Below are 25,661 nucleotides of genomic sequence, written 5' to 3'. Positions count from 1 at the left end.
ATTTTCTAGTGACTAGTTTCCCATAGGTTTGAGTCCGAGGACTATGCAAGACCTTGATTCTGTCTAGCACTTAGACTTTCTTGAAGTAGTTGGTTTCCCCATAGGTTTGGGTCCGAAGACCATGTAAGACCTTGGTTGTGTCCAACACTTATATTTTCTAGTGACTAGTTTCCCCATAGGTTTGAATTCGAGGACCATGCAAGACCTTGGCTCTGTCTAGTACTTAGACTTTCTTGAAGTAGCTGGTTTCCCCATAGGTTTGAGTCCGAGGACCATGCAAGACCTTAGTTCTGTCCAACACTTATATTTTCTAGTGACTAGTTTCCCCATAGGTTTGAGTCCGAGGACCATGCAAGACCTTGGTTCTGTCTAGCACTTAGACTTTCTTGAAGTAGCTGGTTTCCCCATAGGTTTGAGTCCGAGGACCATGCAAGGCCTTGGTTCTGTCCAACACTTATATTTTCTAGTGACTAGTTTCCCCATAGGTTTGAATCCGAGGACTATGCAAGACCTTGGTTCTGTCTAGCACTTAGACTTTCTTGAAGTAGCTGGTTTCCCCATAGGTTTGGGTCCGAAGACTATGCAAAACCTTGGTTCTGTCCAACACTTATATTTTCTAGTGACTAGTTTCCTTATAGGTTTTAGTCCAAGGACCATGCAAGACCTTGGTTCTGTCTAGCACTTATATTTTCTAGTGATTAGTTTCCCCATAGGTTTGAGTCCGAGGACCATGCAAGACCTTGGTTCTATCTAGCACTTAGACTTTCTTGAAGTAGTTGGTTTCCCCATAGGTTTGGGTCCGAGGACCATGCAAGGCCTTGGTTCTGTCCAACACTTATATTTTCTAATGACTAGTTTCCCCATAGGTTTGAGTTCGAGGACCATGCAAGACCTTAGTTCTGTCTAGCACTTAGACTTTCTTGAAGTAGCTGGTTTCCCCATAGGTTTGGGTTCGAGGACCATGCAAGATCTTGGTTCTGTCTAACACTTATATTTTCTAGTGACTAGTTTCCCCATAGGTTTGAGTCTGAGGACCATGCAAGACCTTGGTTCTGTCTAGCACTTAGATTTTCTTGAAGTAGTTGGTTTCCCCATAGGTTTGGGTCCGAAGACCATGCAAGACCTTGGTTCTGTCCAACACTTATATTTTCTAGTGACTAGTTTCTCCATAGGTTTGAATTCGAAGACCATGCAAGACCTTGGTTCTGTCTAGCACTTAGACTTTCTTGAAGTAGCTGGTTTCCCCATAGGTTTGGGTCCGAAGACTATGCAAAACCTTGGTTCTGTCCAACACTTATATTTTCTAGTGACTAGTTTCCCTATAGGTTTGAGTCCAAGGACCATGCAAGACCTTGGTTCTGTCTAGCACTTATATTTTCTAGTGATTAGTTTCCCCATAGGTTTGAGTCCGAGGACCATGCAAGACCTTGATTCTGTCTAGCACTTAGACTTTCTTGAAGTAGCTAGTTTCCCCATAGGTTTGGGTCCGAGAACCATGCAAGACCTTGGTTCTGTCCAACACTTATATTTTCTAGTGACTCGGGCTACTGGAATCGCGAGGATTAGCCCATTGACAAAGGTGTGGGGCATAGACTTGATGTTAGAAGCCCCTAGAACTGTCCGTGCCACTGGCACTTCGAAGTGTAGCCTTGAGTGGAAGCTGTGTTAGGGCAACAACCGCGTGCTGCTAGAAATGATGGAGGGGCTTTCGCATAGCTTACACCACTGCCAAAATTATTTCTTTCAAGGGACCCTTGTTGACAGGGGCTTGATTCTACCATGACTAACCGCCGCTTGCGCCAACACACAAGCCTCCCCACAGATGGCGCCAATTGTAAGGACTCAATTTGTATCGATCCCAAATTGATATTGGGTTCGAACATTAAAGGCCCAAACAATAAATTTGTAGAGTGTAGGCTAAAAGGTTAGGCCTTGGTGAATGGATAGTCGTTAGTCATGGTGTTCATAATGATTGCACAGGGGTGAACTGAGTGTATCCAGGAAGACTTTCTCCTCGGCACGGCCTGGGTGGCTCCGGTCCTTGGACCTCGTCCGAGGAGTTTAATGTTCTTATTCCTCCTTTTATGCTAGGTTTCAATGGTCCTAGAGACAATACATCATGCTGTCCTCCTTTCTGGACTGCTTCCTCCTCCTTTTATACTAGCTTTTCCCTTCCCTCGAACGTCCATGTGTAGGTTCAGTTTTATAGGGCTAATACTTGTCTTATCAGCTCATACCCAAAGTGGTTGGGGGTGGTTGTAAAAGCTAAAGAGCATGGCTCTGTCAGGCGCAGAGTACTTGATTGCAGTAATGGCAGCCTTTCCCTTGTTCTTTGTCGCCACACTGTTCAGGGGTCCTTTCCCCATTAATGCGGACAGGACATTTGTTAGCGCATTCAATGCGGAGGTGACAGCTTTTCCTTGAACCGCTCCTACACTATACTCGCCATTTCTTCTAGGAGCGCTCTGAGGGCTGCCTTTGATGGCGTGTCGTTCTTCCCTTCTAAGTTTTGGGATGCCGAGGACAGGATCGTCCTCGGCTACCTCTCTAGGCCATTTGGACTTTCGTTGCATGTCCTTGGCAACGTCTCTCCTCGGCGCGGGCCTTGAGCCCTAATGTAAAGTAGGCCGGGATCACCAATTCTTTGGCCCCACATACTACATTTGTAGATTATTATTGGAGCAACATCACTTTCACATGGACATACAATTAACACAATTTTTATTATGTACTAATTATAATATGCACCTTGGCAATAATGAAAAAAATGAAAAATTTATTGTCACCAAATTGATTGTGAAAGATATCTAAATATACATGCACTTTATAATTAGAACCAACTGATAGCGAACACCTAAGAATGTTTTTTTTTGAAAGCAAATAAGAATGTTATAGTTTAAAAATTAAAATTAAAATTGGAAAAAGTTTACCTTCAACCCATTATGTGGCAATTGATAAAAGGGTCATGCTAACGAGTGCCCTTAGGGCACTTCTTAATAATCCATTTTAGGAAAGTTTTGATACCAATTTTATGGGAAATGAAAAAAACTGTCAAAATATTAATTACTTTTTTTTTTCACTTCCCATAAAAACTTTCTTTAAATGGATTATTAATCAGTGCCCTTAGGGCACTCGTTAGCATTTCCCTTGATAAAATTATCTACATATAATTTTAATCACAAATCACATGACTCATTAAATAAGTTATATGATTAAGAGATTAAATTATATAAGGATGTGGTGTAAAACCCAAGTTTTATACTCTCCAATTTCAACATGCCACATCATCTTATTATATATTAAAGAATAAGTACAACCACACCCAATCAATTCTAATACCCATCTAAAAATTCAACAAAATTGGGAGTTTATTAAGATGTTATTAACTGTGATAGAATGTACTGAGTTTTAAGTAAAAAGCTAATATGATAATCTCTTATTAAATTGTGTAAAAAATGAATTTTACACTCCATCCTTACCAAATTCAAACTTTGTAATTTTTTTTTTTTTTTTAAAGAATACGAAGTATTTTAACACACACACACACACACATAAAGGAGAGGGAATAAGGTCTTAAAGAAATTGACAGTGATGTATATCCAAAAGAGTCTAACTCTTGGATACACAATATAGGCTTTAAACCTCTTTAATTCATGCTCATTTTCCGATTTCTGATGTGGGATTAACCCACTATTTTTTCTTTTGAGAATACTAGGTATTTTAACACACATACATGAGAAGAGGAGAGAAGATCTTAAAGAAAGTGATAATGGTGTATATCCAAAAGAGCCTAACTCTTGGATATACAGCATGACTTTAGGATTAAATGTACAAGTGAATAGTTTTATAAATTATCACATAATGGGTTGAATGAGATTCATTTAAACCTAGTTTGGAGTAAAACTTTATCCATTAAATATATAGCCATAAATATTAATGCATGTTTTTAAAGAAAAATGTAACTCCTTTGTAATTAATTATGAATTAATAAGGGTAAATTGCAAATTACACCACTAAAATTTGGGAGTGTTTGAATTTTACATCTTGAAATTTCAGAATTTGGATTTTTCTCCTTGAAGTTTAAGGGTGTTTGGATTTTACACTTTGAAATTTCAAAATTTAGATTTTACTCCCTAAATGTTGCATGGATTTTACACCCTTAAATTATAAAATTTTAGGATGTAAAATCCAAACACTCCCAAATTTAAATAGTAAAATCCAAACACCCCTAAAATTTACAAGGTAAAATCCAAATTTTAAAACGTTAGGGTGCAAAATCCAAACACCCCTAAATTTTAGAAGGTAAAATTCAAATTTTGAAACGTTAGGGTGTAAAATCCAAACACTCCTAAACTTCAAAAGGTAAAATCCAAAATTTGAAATTTCAGGGTGTAAAATCCAAACACCTCCAGACTTTAGTGATATAATTTACAATTTACCTGATTAATGATTTCCCATGACTTCTCAATTCTCCAGATGGAAGAGGAAAAATGTAATCCCTTTGTAATTAATTGTGAATTGATAATTTCTCATGACTTGTCAATTCTCCATATGAATTGAGGAAAAATGTAACTCCTTTGTAATTAATTATGAATTAATAATTTTCCATGACTTATCAATTCTCCATGTAAAGTTGTGATTTACAACTATTTTGTATTGGTTTTAATTTCGTGCCAAATTTGAGGTTTTCGCGAATATTTCGCAAGTAAGGTCTTCCCGCGAGATACTCGCGAAACATTCTATTTTGCTATTTTGTCATATCTGATACACCATGTCTTTACCCACACTATATATACTCATATTAACCACATATTGTGAAAAGAGTTTTCAAAGAGAAAACCCTAGCCATAACCCTTAAGAGTTAGAGATTGTCACACCCACAATCCTCTACACAATTTATCCTCAACTTCTACTAATGGTGTATTATAAAATAGACCAACTCCAAGCTCGTCCATAAGGGTCGTCCAGGGCAAGAATAGAAAAATGGACTTATAGAACCCTCATCCGTGACAAGGTCCTTCATCCAAAAGATGCTTGGACGACCTCCATACATTTTGAGTGTGCTTCTCTATACATGTTCTGGATGACCTCCACATTCCTATTTTAGAGCATAAGTAAAAATCGGGGTTCATTGCTACAAATCACTTCCAATGACGGTTATGGAAAATGAGACCAAACAATATAACTTCCATGGCAGTTATGAAAGTTAACTCCGAACCTTACGACCTCCTCGATAGGGGAAGTTATCAGACAAGTAACTGCTTCAAGTGTATACTATATAAGCACTCATCTATGCAAAAATAAAGTAAGTTTTTCGAACATTTTCAAAGAGATTGGAATTCCAGAATTTGAGAGAAATACTGACTTTACCATTGGAGGGTTCTTGGCCGGTCCTCCCCGGTCACCTTTGATTGTGTGTTCATCCTTTCAGGTTTCCTAAGTGATTTTCTTACCATTGAAGCCCGAAGCATTCAGTTTTCTGATTTTACTTTGTAATATTAATTGGCACCATCTGTGGGAAAGAGATTTTGTTTGTGCAATTAATCTTTCTTCAACAAAAAGACTGCATGATTCGGACAAGATTAAGGGCCACTAGCTCAGGCCATGAAGAGAGTAGGGATGCCTCTAGTAATCCCCACCGTGATCGTTAGTCAAAGCCTGTTATGCAACCGTCCTCTGTTCAACACGTGTAGTCCATGGCAGTTGCCATGGCGGAGTTAACCCATTAGAACCAAGAGTTGACCAGAGAGATTAAACTAAGGAGGCAACGACACGAAGGATAAATTGAAGGACAAGCACAGAGTCAAGAAGATAAAGTGAATGCTGAACCCGAAACCTAATCAAGGGGTACCATTTCACGAAGGGTGCCATACTTGGAGAGGGAAATGGACCAGATGAGGAAGGTTATGGATGAGATAAGGGAGAACATGAGAAGGGCGAATCCCGTAGAGGATTTAGTTCATCGAACAGTCTCCCCTTTCACAGCTTCCATCAACAGTCACCCCTTGCCTCCGAAGTTCAAGATGCCTTCCTTGGATTCGTATGATGGGACGCGTGACCCTTTCGATCATATTGCTACTTTCAAGACTACAATGCACCTTCAAAGGGTTCCAAACAAGATTATGTGTAGAGCCTTCCCTACCACTCTTAAAGGGCCAGCACGAGTGTGGTTCAGTAAGATACTTCCAAATACAGTGAGTTCTTTTGAAGAATTGAGTAAGTTGTTTGTCAATAATTTCATCAAAGGGCAAAGACACAAACATTCCTCGTCCAACCTGCTAACCATAGAGTAAGGAGAGAATGAAAGTTTGCGGTTCTTCATTACTCGCTTCAACAGGGAAGCCTTAACAGTGGATGAGATGAACGACAAGTTATTATTGGTGGCCTTCCATAATGGAGTTAACTCTAACTTATTCATCCACAAGCTTTACAAAAAAAGCCTCAAACCATGGCTGAATTCGTCCATTCGGCCTAAAATTTTATGAATGCAAAAGATGCGATTGTAGCCAAGAAGAGGAAGAGAGCTGAGAGAATGGAAATTGATCTCTCGCGTCATTCTGAGCAAGGTCCTTGCACAAAGAAGGGACGGATGGTAGAGAAGAAAGACCGAGACAACAAGAAGATAGGCTCGTTGGTACGGAGTCAGCAATATACGCCCTTGAACATGCCACTTGAATAGGTTCTTATGCAAATCAAGGAGGATCCTTCTTTGAAGTGGCCAGAGAAAATGAAAGGAGATCACAACAAGTGCAATAGAAACAAGTATTGCCGCTTCCATAGAGACCATGGGCATGACACAGACGAGTATTTCGATTTGAAGCAGTAGATTGAAAAATCTTATCAAACAGGGGAAATTGAGAAATTTCCTTGGACGAGATCACAAGGACGAGAAGTTGAAGGGAAAAGTAGAAGAGTCATCACGACCCCCGCTTAGAGAAATAAGATTTATCATAGGAGGAACCTCAACAAGGCAATCCTTAAAGTCAAGGAAGACATACTTGAAGGTAGTGCAGAACGTCCAACTCTTTGGATGATCGCCAAGGACGAGGGCAACAGACGAACAAGCCATCACATTCATGGACGAGGATGCTGAAAGGGTTCACCACCCCTATGACGATGCCATCGTCATCACTTTGCTTATTGCTGACTATACGACCAGAAGGGTGCTGGTGGACAATGGAAGTTTGGCAAATATCTTGTATTATCATGTTTTTCAGCAAATGAAACTTGGACAAGATCAACGTTGTCCAGTGAATTCACCCTTAGTATGGTTTAGAGGAATGAAAGTGCAGCCTGTAGGCACCATTACATTACTTGTGGTGGTGGGGACATACCCACAATAGATAACCAAGGACGTGAATTTCCTTGTAGTAGATTGCTCATCCTCTTATAATGTCATAATTGGAAGACCAACTTTAAATAGTTAGAAGGCAGTCACGTCTACTTACCACCTATCAGTCAAGTTCCCTATAGAGTATGGGGTAGGACAAGTGTAGGGAGATCAACTAGCAGCAAGAGAATGCTATTTGGCCATGTTGGCCATGGACGAACAAGTTCAAATAATGAACATTGAGGAAAGAAGAGTTGTGGCAGAGCCCACTGAAGCATTGGAAGACATTCCTTTGGATGAGAATAACCCTGAGAGGTATACAAGGATTAGAGTGGATATGGAAAAGAAGACAAAGCAAGATCTTGTCCAGTTTTTAAAGAAGAGCATTGATGTGTTTGCATGGAGTCATGAGGATATGCTAGATATAAACCCTAGTGTCATTACCCATCATTTAAATGTATATCCTTCCTCTAAGCCTCTATGACAGAAGAAAAGAATGTTTGCCCCTGAGAGAGACAATGTCATTAAAGAAGAAGTTCAGAAGTTGACTGTAGCAAAGTTTATTCGAGAGATTTATTATCCAGACTAGTTGGCCAATGTAGTAATGGTCAAGAAGGCTAATGACAAATGGAGGATGTGTGTGGGCTTCACCGATCTAAACAAAGTCTGCCCTAAGGATAGCTATCCATTGTCGTGTATTGATCAGTTGGTGGACTCGACTGCAGGTCATAGATTGCTAAGTTTCATGGATGCTTTTTCCGGATACAATCAGATAAGGATGGACGAGGCAGACTAAAAGAAGACATCCTTTATCACCAGTCAAGGCTTGTTTTATTACAAGGTGATGCCCTTTGGTCTGAAGAACACAGGGGCAACATACCAAAGGTTAGTTAACCATATGTTTTGTCTACAGATCGGACGAAATGTAGAAGTCTATGTAAATGATATGCTGGTGAAGAGTCTGGACGAGGGGAACACTTGGACGACCTACAAGAAACCTTTGATATGCTTAGGCAGTACAACATGAAGTTGAATCCTAGCAAGTGTGCTTTCGGAGTTTCATCAGGAAAATTCCTCGGATTCATGGTTTCGCATAGGGGAATTGAGGCAAATCCTGATAAGATTCGAGCAATACTGAATATGAAGCCTCCGCGAAGTATCAAAGAAGTCCAGTCTCTTACCGGACAAATTGTTGCCCTTAACAGGTTTGTCTCCAAAGCTACTAACAAATGTTTACTGTTTTTCAAGGTTCTTAAAAAAAAGTTTAAATGGACGGACGAGTTGTTAGAAAGCTTTCCATAACCTGAAAACCTACCTCACTACGGCTCCCTTGTTGAGTTCATTCGTGCTTGGCGAAGAGTTGTATTTGTATCTAGCAGTGTCCCTAGATGCAGTGAGCTCAGCTTTGATTAGAGAAGAAGGAAGGGTGTAGAAGTTGGTTTACTATACAAGCCGAGCGCTGAGAAGGGCGGAAGGACGATATCCAATGATGGAAAAACTAGCCTTCACTTTGGTCACAACTTCAAGGAAGTTAAGGCATTATTTCCAAGCTCACGGCATCAATATCTTGACAGATCATCCATTAAAGAAGGCAATGAACAAGTTGGAAGTCGCAAGACAATTGATCCAATGGGCCATAGAACTTAGTGAGTTCAATGTCAGGTACCAGCCAAGAAATGCAATAAAAGCACAAGCACTGGCAGATTTCATTGTGGAGTTTACCCCGAGTCAAGGAGAACTAGACGAACTGGACGAAGCTCAAAAATGGGTCATCAATGTGGAGGGCTCATCCACATTATATGCAGGAGGAATTGAAGTCATACTCAAATCCCCGAAAGGAGACAAGTTGAGGTACGCAGCTCGTCTAAAATATCAAACCACCAACAATGAGGTCGAATATGAAGCTCTCCTTAAAGGACTAGAATTGGCTAAGTCCCTAGGGGTGGAGTCAGTAATAGTCTAAGGAGATTCTCAGTTAGTCATTAATAAAGTGGATGGAATGTGTGAAGCTAAAGAAGGCCGGATGAAGAAGTATCTAAACAAGGTAAGGCAGCTCGTTAAGAAGTTCAAAGAAGCAAGTTCTGTTCAACTTCCTAGAAAGGAGAACATGGAGGTAGATGCTTTGGCAAAAGCAGCCTCAGTAGGGGAGGCTATGGACGAATTTGACAAAGTCCAATATATGCCAAGCATAGATCTTCCAGAGATACAACAAGTTGGAAGAGAAGAAAATTGGATGACTCCAATAGTCATCTACCTCAGGGATGAAAGACTTCCAGAGGACAAGGACGAGTTCAGAAAATTGAGGATCCGAGCTGCCAAGTATGTTCTCATAGACAAGGTGTTGTATAAACGAGGTTTTTCTCAGCCCTACTTAAGGTGCTTAGCCCCGGATGAGTCAAACTATGTATTGAGGGAGATTCATGAAGGGGTATGTGGGAATCACTTAGGAGCAAGAGCATTGGTTCATAAGGTCGTCCATGCAGGTTATTATTGGCCAACTATTCAAGCAGATGCAAAGGCTTATGTCAAGGTGTGTGACCAATGTCAACGCTTTAGCAATATTCCCAGGCAACCATCGGAGTATCTCACTCCAATGACAGCCCCATGGGCTTTTGCACAATGGGGATTAGATATCTTGGGTCCCTTCCCACTTGGAACCAAGCAGATGAAGTTTTTGGTGGTTAAGATTGACTATTTCACTAAGTGGGTGGAAGTAGAACCCCTAGAAAAGATCACGCAACAGAATGTCAAGAATTTCATCTGGAAGAACATTGTGTGCAGGTTTGGGGTGCCCAGGGTATTGATATCGGACAATGGATGACAATTTGATAATGCACTTTTCAAAGACTTCTGCGAACACTTCGGAATTCAGAATCATTACTTCTCACCCGCCCACCCTCAAGCAAACGATCAAGTAGAAGTGGCAAACCGATCTTTGTTGAAGATCATCAAGACTTGGCTTGAAGGGGCAAAAAGAGTATGGCCAGATGAGCTACCATGTGTACTGTGGGCCTACAGGATGACTGCAAGAACCCTTACAGGGAAAACTCCTTTTAAGCTGGCTTATGGAAGTGAAGCAGTCTTGCCTACAGAAGTGCATATGGTCAATCACAGGGTAATGAAGTATTAAGACAAAGATAACGAGGAGTAACTCCGCCTGAACCTTGATCTAATAGACGAGGTGAGGATGGATGCAGAGTAAAGGACAACAAGGTATAAAAACCTCATGGCTAGGCAATACGACACAATGGTTAAACCTAGGCGTTTCAACATTGGAGACCTCGTCTTAAAAAGGGTTTCCTTGGCAACCAGAAACCTAGCTCACGGGAAGTTGGGACCTAATGGGGAAGGACTCTACAAGGTTATTAATTGCAAAAGACAAGGGTCCTACTACTTGGAAACCTTGGACGGGAGGAAGTTGGAGCATCCTTGGAATGTTGAACACTTAAGAAGGTATTATTAGTAAGATACTAGCCTGGACAAGCATCATCCTGGACGAGCCAAAGAATGTTTTACTTACCTACGTGTTATTAGCATTATATATTGTGTTAACTCCTCAGAAGTATGTTAGTTTTTAAGCTGTGATGTACGGATGAAGTCATGGATGGAGTATGTGTTTGTATCTTTAAAATTCCCTAAAGGCATTAGCTTATAAGCATGTGCCTCGCTTATGGACGATATTTATGTTATGTACATAATGTTGTGTGAATTCCTAGTTTTCCTATTGATTTCATCCAGATTAATTCACAAAAAAGCTAAGGCCCAAGACGAGTAAATTCTCTGGACGCAGGGATGTAACATTTATAAGCTTTCCTTAATAAGGATAATGAACCTAAGGTGTATTCGTCTAATCAATGGACGAGGTAAAACCTAATACATTCGCCCAACCAATGGACAAGAAAAAAAACGTGCACGCAAAAGAAATATTCAAAATCCTTAAAAGGAATTTGACAAACCAAAATCCAACTTATGGATGGGCAAAAAACTAAATTTACCCAAAGACAAGTAAAGAATCGTCTAACCTATAGACGAGGGGTAATGATGTATTAAGCCTATATAAGGCTAACAAAAGAAACATCATTCATGGACGAGTTATACTTGCAAAAATTTGAACGGTGAAAAATATTGAACATGAATACTCTTATCAGGGACGAGCCAAGGTGAAATCAATATCTTGGGTACAAAAACATTCGTCCATTCAACATGTTTAGTAAGTAAAAGAAAAAAATGAAGGAAATAAACATTCATTCACCAATTAAAGGGTGGATGACCTACGTCCAAAAACCCTTATAAAAAGTAAAGCTTAACAAAGTAATTGTTTGAGAACTTGTCCTAAAACTGTGGACGAGATAAATGTACTTGAGTTACATTAAAAGGTCCAAAACAACGGACCAAACAAAAGGAAAAGAGAAGAAAAAATACAAGGGTAAACAAAAAATCCAAATCTCGTCTTCATGAAGGAGGGGCGTCAGCATTAAGGTCATCTTGAGTTGGCTGGGTGGTGGCATCGTCCCCTATGTTGATGTCTTTTGAGCTCGTTTGGAGGAGGGAGCTTGTAGCAACACCACCAAGGTTGAGTTTGATGGAGCTAAAGTCAACCTCAGGGAAGTTTTCCATAGCGTCCATCCTAAAATCTTCAAACCCGGCTACATAGTTGGTGTCCAATAAGTCAGTATATTGCTTGGACACCTTGAACTCTGCAATCGCATCTCCTTTTGCTTTTTCAAGAAGGGTACTCAACTTGTCATTCCTCTTTTGGAGGTGATCAAGATGAGTATCCTTCTCTATGGCATCAGCTTTCAACTCCTCAACATGGTTTTGAAGCTCTTTGGCATCATCCTTGGCCTTAGCCACTACCTCAGCCCACTTCTTGCACTCGTCCTTAATCTCTTGGATCCTCGTCTTGTCCAGCTCTATTGCCTGCCTAGACGCGGCGATGAACTTAGACATTGCCTACACAAATTAAAACTTGGTTAGACAAAATACACATGTATACATTATTGGCAGGACGAGATATAAAAAAAAGGGTTCACATACCTTGAAAAGGTCATGAACACTAGAGTGCTCAAAGTCCTTCAAAGACATGTCATAACACGCTGCCACGTCCTTGTCTGTCACAACCTTCTCGAACCTTTCCCAAGCTAAGTCTTCATTTTCAACAAGGTTTTGAGGTACTTGTCTAGAAGGTTGAGACGAGGTAGGCGCATTGATTTTGGACGGGATCTGCACGAACGAAGGATCTCTAGGCTCTGAGTCAACATTGAGAATCTGGACGGAGGGATCCTGAACAGGGAGGACAGGGCTTGACCCCCCCCCCCCAAATGATATGACTTGTCCTTGGCCTTTTTCTCCCTACTCCTACTTGGGAGGTTTCCCAAGTTAATTCCTTTTGATAGACTTTTCCTTTTTTCACCTACAGATGGACGAGGTTGGGATTGCACCCCCTGCCTGACTACCTCGTCCATCACTTCTTTGCCTTTGTTCTCTTTCATTGTTGCCATCCCTGAAAAGAAAGATCTTAGTCACCCTAAAAAGAAAAAAGAAAAGAGAGAGAGAGAGAGAGACGAGAGAAAAGAGAACTTACGTCTACGGACAGTAAGCTCGTGGGCAATTGCTTCAGCAGACGGCTCAGGGCCTAACCCTCAAGTGGCAAGACGTTGAAGACTTACCAAAGAATGGAAAGTCCTATCAGAGTATAGACAAGCCTTTTGGACTTGTTCAATATAAAACCTGATCAAATGAGGTCATCTAACACCTATAAAATAAAAAATAAAAAATAAAAAAAGAAGAAAAAAAAAGAGTAGAGTTGTTAGACAACTACAATCGAGAATAAATATAACCAATAATAAAATGACAACCATAAGCGTACCTTCAGGACGAAGGTTCCCTAACTCTCCTGTATACGAAGCAAATGGGTCCTTGTCAACCTCAACAAGGTGTCCAGCCCATAAACCGAAGACGAAGAAGAACTCTGTCTTCCAGTTCCTATCTGATGTGACTAAGGACTTTATTAGCTTACAATTTTTCCCTCTAGTTGTGAATTGATAAAAGCCAAGGGATTGGTTAATCTCGGAGGGTTTGTAGTAGTAGAGGAACTCGTCCACAGTAAAAGGATGATGCCTTTCAAACACCTCCCTCCATAAAACTTGCATAGAGACAACTAGCCTCCATGTGTTAGGATTGAACTGACATATACCTAAACCTAACCTAGTGAGCAACTCCCTAGCAAAAGCATTAAAAGGCAACCTCAAACCCCCTAAGAGATAAGCCTCATAAATGCCAACACCAATACGAGGTTGGCAACACCACTCCCCACACACAAGTAACCTGGGGTTTAGGTCATCAGGAATTTGGTACCAAGTCCTAAGGGAGGCTAACCTTTTCTCGCTTGTCTTAGAAGCAACCCCTATAGCACAACTATAAATAATCTCAACCTCGTCTTGAAATGTAGACGAGGGAGCACTTGTACTAGCCCTAGACTTGGACTCAACCCTCGTCCTAAGTTCTTCCTGAAGAACCTCTAAGGGAACCCCAGGGACACCAGACATGTAGTCGTCCGTGGTGTTTCCCCCACTACTACTATTGCTACCATTACTACTACTATCACTGCAACCACTAAAACTACTAGGGTTGTAATACTCGTCTATGGCCTTATCAACACTATTGCTAGATGAGGAAAGGACAACCTCAGACATTATTTAAGAAAACTTAAAACCTGAGGATGAGAATGAGGAAAATACCTGGATCTAGATGAAGGGAGACTATAGATGCAGGAAATTTCTAGACGAGGTGCTAAGACGAGGGTTGTCAAAGAAGGAAATTTCAGAAATGTAAAGGGTAGCAGAGGAATTCCACTATTTATAGGCAGTGGACTTTAGCATCTGAAACGACACGACTAACCAAAAGGTGACATGTGGCATGCTCATCGAAAAAATGAATCAACGTGACCAGTCACCAATAAGGTCGTGACACGTGGCACACCTAATCGCTAAGATAAATACATACATCCAAAGAATGGTATCAGGCTGTACATTACCCTAGACGACCCATGGACAAGGGGGCAATTGATGGTGTATTATAAAATAGACCAACTCCAAACTCATCCATAAGGGTCATCCAGGGCAAGAATAGAAAAATGGACTTATAGAACCCTCGTTCGTGACAAGGTCGTCCATCCAAAAGATGCTTGGACGACCTCCATACATTCTGAGCGTGCTCCTCTATACATGTTCTAGACGACCTCCACATTCCTATTTCAAAGCATAAGTAAAAATTGGGGTTCATTGCTACAAACCGCTTCCAATGACGATTATGGAAAATGAGACCAAACAATATAACTTCCATGGAAGTTATGGAAGTTAACTCCGAATCTTACGACCTCCTCGATAGCGGAAGTTATTAGACAAGTAACCGCTTCAAGTGTATACTATATAAGCACTCATTTACGCCAAAATAAAGTAAGTTTTTCAAACATTTCCAAAGAGATTGGAATTCCATAATTTAAGAGAAATACTGACTTTACCATCAAAGGGTTCTTGGTCGGTCCTCCCCGGTCACCCTTGATTGTGTGTTCATCCTTTCAGGTTTCCTAAGTGATTTTCTTACCATTAAAGCCCGAAGCATTCGATTTACTGATTTTACTTTGTAACATCACCTACCTCTCTATATCTAAATCCTTGAGAGGTTGATAGCCTAAACACTTACCACACCCATTTTGAGTGTAAAATGAGGTTTTGGTGCTGCTGGAAAACATTGGAAGAAGCCATTTGTTTGTTGGATGCAATCGGGTTGAATTACGTGATCCAGAAAGCTAGAAAATACAAGGCTTCATCAAGTTAGTTGGTAGCAGGAACTTGAAGGGCTCAAGTACATGGGGTAGACTAGGCTTGGAGGGTCTTTTGTTATTCGTGTACTCCAACTCATTGTTTAGTGGATCGATTTACCGTTTGGAGGACGGTGGAGAGGTTTTTCACCAAGTTCTTCGGTTTCCTTTTTGATAACACATCGGCATGTTATCTTGTGTTTGCATTCTTCTTCCCTACTCTTTTAACTTTCATTTTACTGTTGATATGTGATGAATATGACTTAGAGTAGTTTATTGTTTGTTTGCTTGCATTTACTCTATTCCGCACTTAGTTTAAGTTAGAGTAAAATCAACTGAGCCGTAATTTTAATTTAGGGGTCTAAACAGCTCTTGTGTTTTCACACAAATTTGAACTTTCACTTTAGATGAAAGAGTACATTGCATTAATTTTCGAGATACAAAACTTATATGGTTTTTATTTTTTATTTTTTTTTAATACAAGATAGAAATTCTACTCTAATTTAATCTAAGTGTATATGTGTGTGAAGCTCCCTTTTAGAGACTTGAATCTCAACTCTTACCCCCCACACTCTACAAGTACTTATACTTGTGGAATGGCCATTACATCAAGGGTGTGCAGTGGTAGATACAAAACTTATATAAAATCCTTATATGGAACTTTTCCCAATTACTTTATTTGTGAATTGAGTAAATACGGTTTGTACACATTCAAAGCAAGTAGTATCAATTAGGAGCATTAGTCTATTTATTTATGCTATTCATAAAGACAAGTATGGCATCATGAACTATTGTTACATATCAACATCATTGAAATATATCTGGAGTTCAATCTCCGCCTACATAAAAAACTGATTTATGTCTTGGTCTGATGATAAAAAACTATTATAAAGAGCAGATGCCATAGGTTGAAACTTTCTAAAAAAATGACGAAACTAATAATACTCTACTTTAATTGTTACACTTGAAAATGATTTATTTAGTTTCTCAAAAACAAAGATTTATTTTTAAATTAAAAATGAAATTGTAGCCCATCTTATTATCATATTACATGAAAATAGTGATATATTTACACACACAATCAAATTTCAATATATAATGTATGCTTCATGATAATTGCTTTTTATGTTATTATACCAAGATACTAGTTGGTTTTTTGTGTGTAAGTGGTGTTTGAATGTTTAATTTTTTATTCGATGATCAGAGATTTTACTAGTTGAATTAATTGAAACCTACAAAACACTAATATATTCAACATTAAAGAACCATTTTTCTCATGTTTCAATTATCAATTTAATTATTAATGTCAAGAGTCTTAAGCCTCAAATGGCATTTCTAGATTTTTCCAACACAAACGTCAAAGTTCCCCCCCCCCCCCCCCAAAGTTCCCCCCCCCCCCCCCAAAAAAAAAGACTATTAATTGAAACCATGTCTTCTTACACTATTTTATATCTCCTATATCAATTTCTCTATTCAAACCAATAATGCAACTGAAACATAAGGATTTACATCAATTCCAAATTGAATAATTTTATTGTAAAAGGAAGATAGATTATGTGTGGTAGATTCCAACTAGCTTAATTGGTAAAATTTTTTATCACCAATTAAGTGATTGTGAATTGAATTCAACATACCAAAAAATTAAAAATAAGTGTTTTAATCTGACAATAAAAAGTAATTATTATGGACTAGACATTATATATTCAATTCAAATCCTATCATGTATGTGTGTGTGTTTTCAATGGACCATTTTAATTCTTCTTCTTTTGTTTTTTTTTTTTTTTTTTTTTTTTTTTTTTTTTTTTTTTTTTTTTTTGAGAAACAATGGACCATTTTGGTTAGATATACGATCTAAAATGTAGTGATAGTTTACAATCTGATTCAATAAAAAAAATTGTTTTGGGTTACTTAAAGATCAATTTGAAGTAAATTTTGTTTTGTTATATGTGACAAGATAACATATATTAAAACATACTATAGATATAGTTTATATATATATATATATATATATTGTTAGAAATTGGGCTGGTTTTGACCTAGCCCATAAACCATGGCCCATTGATCGTCCACATGGGTTATTTGATAAGTAAGTTTAACTTTAAACTAACTAATATTGATATGAGTTGTCAAGATCAATAGTGGAGTAATTTAAACTTAGCAGTTGAGAACTTTTAGAGATAACATATATCTAATAGTAGGTGAGTTCTACTGGTATTTAAAGTACTCCTACATCAAATGAAGAGTTACAGTGAGTGAACATAAGTATAGTTTTTGAGTGCTCTCTCAAAAGGGATACCATGTATTGTTCCCTAGAATTTGGAGCGTGAAAATTAGGATAGACCCTAGTAGTCTCTTCGGCGACTTAATCGTGAGGAGTTAGTAAAGCAAGCGAAGAATAAGATCATCAATTTGGTGATTCGTAATCCACCAAAGGTATGTGTCTATATGATCATAGTATTTTATTCAATATATATATATATATATATATATATATATATTTAACTTGACTGCTAGGGGGAAAAAAAAGAGCTTCGTTACTATTGTTTTCCCCTCTTCAAGGTCAAGAAGACACCCACGAGAGGATGTGATTGGTTGGCTTGCTACCAATTAAGATCCATATTTTTCGGTTCTCTTTATGATAATACATATCTATATGTCACACCAATCTACATGTAATTCACACAGTGCATAAATTTTTTTCGTCATTTTAACTATTGGGAGTTTTCTAATTTTAATGTTGGTTAATTCCATTGGCAATAGTTGTGATCAAATATCATGATTTGGGAATACTTCATGCTTTGTAACCTTTGAGGCTGCTCAAAGCCTCAAAGAATTGGTGTTTGAAAATTTTTGCTCCAGCAAAAGTGGCTCTTGCTCAAACAATCGAGAAATGTCACCCAAATGAATTCCGATACTTCGCCTACACCTTTGTTCGAGGCTTGCTTGAGCGAAATTGTAGAAAACGTTGTCTAATCCTATTTGAACTAGAATTTCCCCCGGTTTTTTTTTTTTTTTTTTTACAACTATATAAAGCATGATTGTTTTATGGAAAAAGTTAACTAATGCTCTAAGAGCATTAATTTATAATTTTTTTAAAATTTTCTTATGAAAAAATAAAAAATAATTAATTTTTTAACAGTTTTTAATATTTCTCATGAAAGTAGTGTTAAAACTTTCTTAAAATGGTGTATTAACAATTGTCCTAAAGATACCCGTTATCATAAATTTATTTTATTTAGAGAAAATACAATCTCACTTGCCCTATGTTAATAAGAGAGAAAATATTATATCTCTTCTCCTTATGCTTCATAAATTTTATTTATTTACCCACTCATTGGTCCAAAGAGGCTGTGTTGGAGAGATTGATACCATGTAATTCTCCTTTTAGTGACGTTCACTGCAACAAAATCTGCAAGGAGGTTTCTTTTGAGTACAAATAATTAATTTTGTAGTGACATTATTTTTAATGGTCACCCTTATTTTGGATGATTGCAGGGAGTTAGACTCCTGATTTCACCAAATTCATTTTAAGCATTGCTACTGCAAAGCTAATTCGTATGTGGACAGTTCTACTAAGATGAGATCTAATTAAAATTAAAATTAAAATTTTTATGATAATTCGCTTGTGGACTTGCATTGCATTTAATTATTTGCCAGTCTTTTTTTTATTATTTTATTCATCTAATTCGTTTAGTGAATCTCCCTTTTACCCCCCCCAAAAAAAAGGAATTATTTTTAGTGGGGTCAACCACCACTATAAACTGTTATTGCGGAACCAAACCTGAAACCGCCACAACAAAATTATGCAGACCTTGTACTTTGTAGCAGCAGCAGCTCCATCGTTGCAATAGTATGTAGTGTCAGTTTTTCCAGTCGCCACAGTAGAATGGAGACAACTTAGAATATTTGCAGTGACGGTTTATGTGAACCGCCGCTATAACACTTTTCTTTTTTTCTTTCTTAAACGGCATCGTTTTCCACATTGTTTTTTTCCCGCTACATCTTTACCCTAATACTTTCATTTCCCTCCCAATTCCCAATTCCCATATACACGATCACACACGCTCTCTCTCTCTCTCTCACAGTACAGAAAGCTTGCTCTCTTGCTTGTGAGTATCATCTATTTTCTTTAATGAATTTTGCTGCTTCTATCTTTTGATGCTATTTTGTAACATTGTCTCTAGTCTCTACTATGCACTTAGATTTAGATTTAGATTTTTATATATATTATTGTTCCCTAGTGATTATTAAATACTGTTTATCAAGCTATATAATTTTTTATTTCTTACATTTTATTACTCTTTTTGTGTTGTTAAATTCATAGAATTTTTTATGGATGGCTATGCTTTTCCTGATTTAGAGTTAGGTTTGAACCCAATTCCTCATTACTGTACTAGGATGCTACTACTTCACTGACATGGGTCTCAATCATAAGTAGCTGTCTTTTGAAAAGGGTATTTGGAATGACAATTTTTTTTTTTTTTTTTATCAATGTTTAAGCATGATTGTTGTTAAAATAGATGGCAAGTAAATTAAAAGGTTTAGAGAGAGAGGAGTAGAGAGCATATGAAGGGTTTGCGTGGTTTTGTGGCTTTTGCCTGATGGCCTACGATCACAATGTAAAGCTCTTAGTGGCTACATTTTCTATTTTGAATTTGGTATTACAATAACCCAATATAAGGATAGTTGATATGCCTTGATTCAGAGCATAATAAAGGGTCTTGACTAAGATATGTACACAATAAAGCTTATAGGGCAGACACATTATTTGTCTGTTTGGCATAAGCTTATAAGCTTAATTTTTAGCTTTTAGCTTCTTTTTATTTTTATTATTATTTTTTTTTTGAGAAACAGCTTTTAGCTTTTATGTACAGCTTTTTAAAACCTCGTTTTTTTCTCCCAAACATACACTAAGTCATATGAAACGTGTGCATGTGCTAACACTTATGACATTGGTTATGATTTATGTAACTGATTTGGAGTTTCTTTGACATAATTAGCCTTGTAGATGCTAAAATTTGAACTATGATTTGCTCATTACAATAATGAATATAAACAAAGACTTCCCACCACTAAGACAAACTTAAATAATCATGAGTATGCATTTAAAGTGCATGAATTTTGTGGCAATGTAAGAAAACTCAGGTAAAGGAGGGAAGTTTCTTGTTCTCCCATGATGGTTGTTATCTTAGAGGCTCACTATCTTGTTTGTTTCGTAATATAACCTTGATTGTCACTATAAATTAGTGATTGCAATATGACCTGTTGCAATTGAACTGCTAATTCTATTACTGACTGCGAGTTTTTGTCTCTAGAAATTTATGGAGTTCCAAAGGTTCACATTCTTGGTTTGAGTTCTCACATTATAAAAAGTTAAAAACAAGAATGATTCTTTGGTTCTTTTATTGATTATTATTATTTTTAGATTGCTTCAGTATATATTTTGCTAGGATTGAACTAAATGGACTGAGTCCTATAACTTTTTGCGTTACTATAAATTTCCATGTGCAATGCAAGACCTCTTAGACAAACTAAGTGGGGCCATCTTAAAGATGCGCACAAGGCAATAGAGATTTTTGAAGAAGCATTATTGGTGTCCACTGATCCAATTGTTATTTCTCTTGGCCCAAAGTCCAAACTTGGAGGTACATAGACCATTTTGTTAAGTCAAATGTTTTCCATTTGTTACAAAATGGCGGATTGTTATGTGGATAGATGGACTTCGCAACAAATATACCATTCAACCTTAATAAATGTCTTAGCACTCATCAATTTTTTTTGATAAGTATGCCTTACTGCCTTAGCACTCATGATTAGGGATTTTGAACTAGCTTTTAGTACTAAATATATAGCCTACTACTCAAAATTAATAAATTAGTGATGTTAGCAAAGTACAAATTTTACTACATAACTTATATAAATTAATGTGTCACCAATCGGTTAAATCATAAAAAAGTAATTTTGACATTAATTTATTATGTTATTAACATCAAGCAATTACACCAGTTGTCACATCAATTTTTAAATTTAGTGGTTTAGGTCTCTATTAGGAGTGTTGTTTGCTTTGTGTATATTTGTTTGCTCATGTCCTTTTGGGAATCGAACTGTAAAGTTTTGTTTGGATGGTAATTATAAAATGAGATTATTTTAGATGGGAATTAACATTGAAACTGTAAAAACCGTCACTTACATAAGTTTGAATGCATAAATGTGAAACTAAATAATTGAAATAATGACTAACCCTTTATGTGCACTTTCATGAAATTTGCATCGCAAAAAGTGACCAAGGATGGGATGATTTTATGTCCATCTTTAAATTGTGTGAACTCAGCTATGTTGACTCTAGATGTTGTACATGATCACATAATATCATTTGGATTTAGAAGAGTTATGGGACTCGGATTTTTCATGGGGAACAACTGTCTCCAACAACTTCTAGTGGAACTAATTCAAGTTATTTTCAAAAAATCTCTAATGAATGCAGTGATATTCATGCCATGTTGCATGTTGTGTTTCCCGTGCAGGATATGGCATCAAAACCACGAGAAGAAGGTCCAAGTGTACAACAATCTATACAAGGTCCCAATGAAGGTACAAAATCGGTTGACAACTTGATGAAAGATGCTGAGCAGCCTGTATATAAAGGCTGCAAGAATTTTAGCATATTATCATTCATTAGGCAGTTGTACCACTTGAAGTGTCTTAATGGTTGGTGCGACGAGTCATTTACCATGTTGCTTCAACTTCTGCAAGATATGCTTCCTTCTGATGCTAAGGTGCCAAAAGACTCTTATGAGTTTGAAAAGATCGTTAAGGATTTAGGTTTGAGTAATGAGAAGAGTCATGCTTGTCCCAGTGGTTGTATGTTATTGGAGAAGGGGAATTCCAATGATGAAGCTTGTTCAGCGTGTGGCTTTTCAAATTGGGCAACAAATAGGGATGATGTTCAGAGTGATACTAATGCTTTGTCCAACAAAAAAAAAAGAAGGCTGCAAAGATCTTACATGGATCAACCTCTTCTAACAAAAGTGGCAGGAGTAATAGTTCATTGCGAGGGATACAAATAAGTTCTGAAGAATACAGACAAAGAAAGGAAGAAGCGATATGTGAGCCGAAGGCTGGATTGTCTAATATGATGGAACAAATGGCTAGCTTCATTCAAGGAATGCAACAACAATCTCGTACTGGTTTCCAGGTTATTAATATTTAATAGTTTATAAATTAATTTAATCTATATTTTTAGTTATTCTTAATTTATTATTGAATATGTTTAGTACACTAACTTTTTTACTTCATCATTTAGGGCATAGACGTGGGTAGTGATGCTCAGGATAAACAACATCCACACACACAAGGATCATCAGTTGCTAGTCATGAAAATGAGCAGCAGGGTAAGATTTTTTCTTTATGTTCATCAATACTTTGAAATGTACTTAATTTTAATATATATGAAGAAGTATTGGTGTATTATATATGCTTGTGTAATGACAACAATAGCCGAGGTATTCAAATTGATTTGTTTAGATATTGAAATGTGTTGGTGACATTGGGAGTGTTATGCATGTGATATGTTGTTTGTAGTTTATATTTTGTTTGTATGATGTTGAATAGTATTGGTGACATTGGTTTTGCAATACTTGTGATCTGTACAGTCATATATGAAAGTAGAGATAATGATGCTACTATTCTCGGGTGAGATTGGATATGTATTTTGGCATGTTTAATTAATTTCTACAAAAATAGTAATTTTAGATTTTGTTGTTGTTGTTGCAGGTAATAAGACAATCTAGAGGAATGAAGATGGATCAGTCAAAGAACAAGTCCTTTTTTGATGAATGTAGGAACAAGTCTTTTTTTATTCCCCTGTTATTGTAGATATTTAGTGTGGTGAATCAAATGTCGAACTTTTTAAACAAACAATTTAGAAATTGTTGTTAGTTATTATTAACTTAGTACGCTGAAGTATCTTGATACGTGGAAAGTGTAATGCGACTTTATGGATTTCATTTTTGTAATATATGCTACTTTATGCTATTGTGATATGGATTTCATATATATGATAATATGATTAATAAGAAATATATTTAGAAATCACATAAAAAAAAAAAAATATATATATATATATATATATTCAGTTTGGGTTTAATAACTATATATACAGTGATCAATCAAGATTTTTGTTTAAAAACAATAATTTTGGATCGGTTTAAAAACAATTGTTTTTGACCCATTGCATAAATTATAATACATAGATCAACCCCTAAAACTTATTCTACACTTTTGCTCACAAAAATCGTCCAAATTTGCCTGGTTCGACCCGTGTGACCCGTGGAACTATTCGCAGGTCGCACCGTTATCAAGGGTGAACTCTCAACAACTGGTCAGTCCCTTAGTTGGTCTTCCAAATCCAACCCCAAGTTTTTTATTGTTTATTTTTTTTAGACATGATTTTAAAAACCGGGAAGACCAAAGAACTGAAAATGAAACTGCTTACTGGCCGTGGCGGCTCCAAGAATATTTTTTAGGGTGGTCACTAAGAAACTTAAATTATATAAAATTTAATAAAGAGATAACTTGAATAAATCAACATCACTAAAAAAAAAAAAAAAAAAGTATTACAAGTTTTTTTTACTAGCAAAGAGAAAAAGAAAATTGATTGATAAGAGATAAAATAGGAATTGAGAATGCTGAAATAAGAGTAATAAAGTAAGAGAATTGAAATAATAATATAGAAGAGAAGGAAAAACCGATGATATTTGCTGTAACTACGAGTTGAGTCATTAAGGAAAGCAAAATTATTGAAACTGTAAAGCCAAAAAGAGCATAATTACCGGCACTGCCAAGGAAAACTCATGAACTATAATATTATTCTTGAGTCCATTTTTCAAAGAAAAATGAAATTAGAGATTATTTTTATGTAATAAGTTGAAAGAGTTACAAATTTGAATTTTTATTTTTATTTTTCTTTTTGAAGAGGGTTTTTTGTTGAATAATTTGTTAACTCATTTTTGTTTGGTTTAGTCTTCTTTTTTTTTTTTTTTTTTTGGGTCTAAGGGGTTAAGGATTATGTTTGTGGGGATAGAATTATTTTTTGAGTAATACTACATCTACAAAATTAGAATTAGTAACCGCTTTCTGCTTAATATATAAGATTTATTGTGAAATTATTGTAAAAATGCTGTGAATGTAGCATCACTCTTATTTTTATTGAACTAAAATTCTTATAATTTTCAAGTTAGGGTAGTCAATATTTTTATCAGGGTGGTCCAAATAGGTTAATTTAGTGTGTGTGTGTGTACAATTTTTGGCAAGTCAGGGTGGTCTTGTGACCACCCTGAGTTAAAAGTAGCACCACCCCTGCTTACCGATTCTTTGGCTCGATTGGGGTTGAACCGATGGTCGAATTAATGATGCCATAATTAATATAATTTAAATACTTTTTATGTGAATTTTGAATATTTATAAATTATATTATGAAAACATAGAAAATAGATTTTATTTTTTTAATTTGTAATTGTTGACAAAGTATAATTTGCTATTTAAGTTCTATATTTTTATTTTTATTTTTATAAATAATAGTTTAATAGTTTTGTAAGGACCTAAAAGTTTGTAGCCCAAGCCCACTTAGAGTAATGGGTTGTGCCTTTCAAACCTGGCTCAAATCAATAAAATTTGTAAGAGAAGGGAAAGAATAACAACAATGGGCTCTACCCGAGAACAGCTATAAGGAAGAATCAGGTTTGTATTCAGAAGCAAATGAGTATCAGGCTCTACACAAGTGCTCCCGAGGAGACTGAGTTTGTATAAAAAGTAGTACTGTTCACTTTCTTCTCTTAATATTCTTCCTTCTGTTTCTTTTCTCTTTTTTTCCTCTCCAATTCCAATGCTCTCTCCTTTCCTTATATACCTTTACCTCCATCACATCTTCACCATCCATTTCTACCTAACCTCCCTCATTTTTTGACACTTGTTACCTTTCACATCTGAAGAAGATGGTGAAAGGAATCTGTTTAGCTGTGGCTTATACTGTTCAGGTCACTTCCTCATTAATGCGTTTGATAAAGCTATTGTCTATCATTTAATGCGAATGCAACAGGCTACACCAGGCCAAAAACTTCCCTACTGCCCACTGACTTCCACTCTCTTCAGATCCTAGCTCCCACTTAAAATACCACAGAGCACCATGATTCATTTCTTCTCTTCCCCGGGCAGCTTCATCCCTCGGGCCCGTGGCTTGTAGCATTACCACGTCAATACTGCAACCTTTTGACTTCATCTTTGGTCCTCGGGTCAATGCTATGACCCTTCAACTTCATTCTTGGTCCTCGAGCACCCACAAGTTTAACTTTAAATTTTAAATTATAATTGTTTATTCAAAAAAATAAAACGTCAAAGGTCTAAAACATCAGAATAATTAGACAAGTCATTCCATTCCCTCCAAAAAAAAAAAAAAAAAAAGTCATTCGATTCCTAACGACACATTTACTTCCCCCCCCCCCCCCAACTAAA

The 25,661-nt window shown here is 36.9% G+C and overlaps 1 long non-coding RNA gene across 2 annotated transcripts; it reads left to right on the top strand.

Moving 5' to 3' along the window:
• The first annotated feature begins 19,075 nt into the window (after positions 1 to 19,075).
• On the top strand, positions 19,076 to 23,186 carry LOC115959238. 2 transcript variants are annotated; one of them, XR_004084808.1, is made up of 5 exons: positions 19,076 to 19,261; positions 20,670 to 20,797; positions 21,677 to 22,347; positions 22,456 to 22,543; positions 22,926 to 23,186. It is a non-coding gene; the product is annotated as an uncharacterized LOC115959238 (long non-coding RNA). The 2 variants fall into 2 exon arrangements; XR_004084807.1 differs by lacking the exon at positions 20,670 to 20,797 and having other exon boundaries at positions 19,092 to 19,261.
• Positions 23,187 to 25,661: the final 2,475 nt, after the last annotated feature.

This window comes from Quercus lobata, chromosome 9 (assembly GCF_001633185.2).
Source record: "Quercus lobata isolate SW786 chromosome 9, ValleyOak3.0 Primary Assembly, whole genome shotgun sequence".
NCBI lineage: Eukaryota > Viridiplantae > Streptophyta > Magnoliopsida > Fagales > Fagaceae > Quercus > Quercus lobata.
The sequence above is the reverse complement of the archived record's forward strand: the minus strand, read 5'-3'. Positions and strand labels throughout refer to the sequence as shown.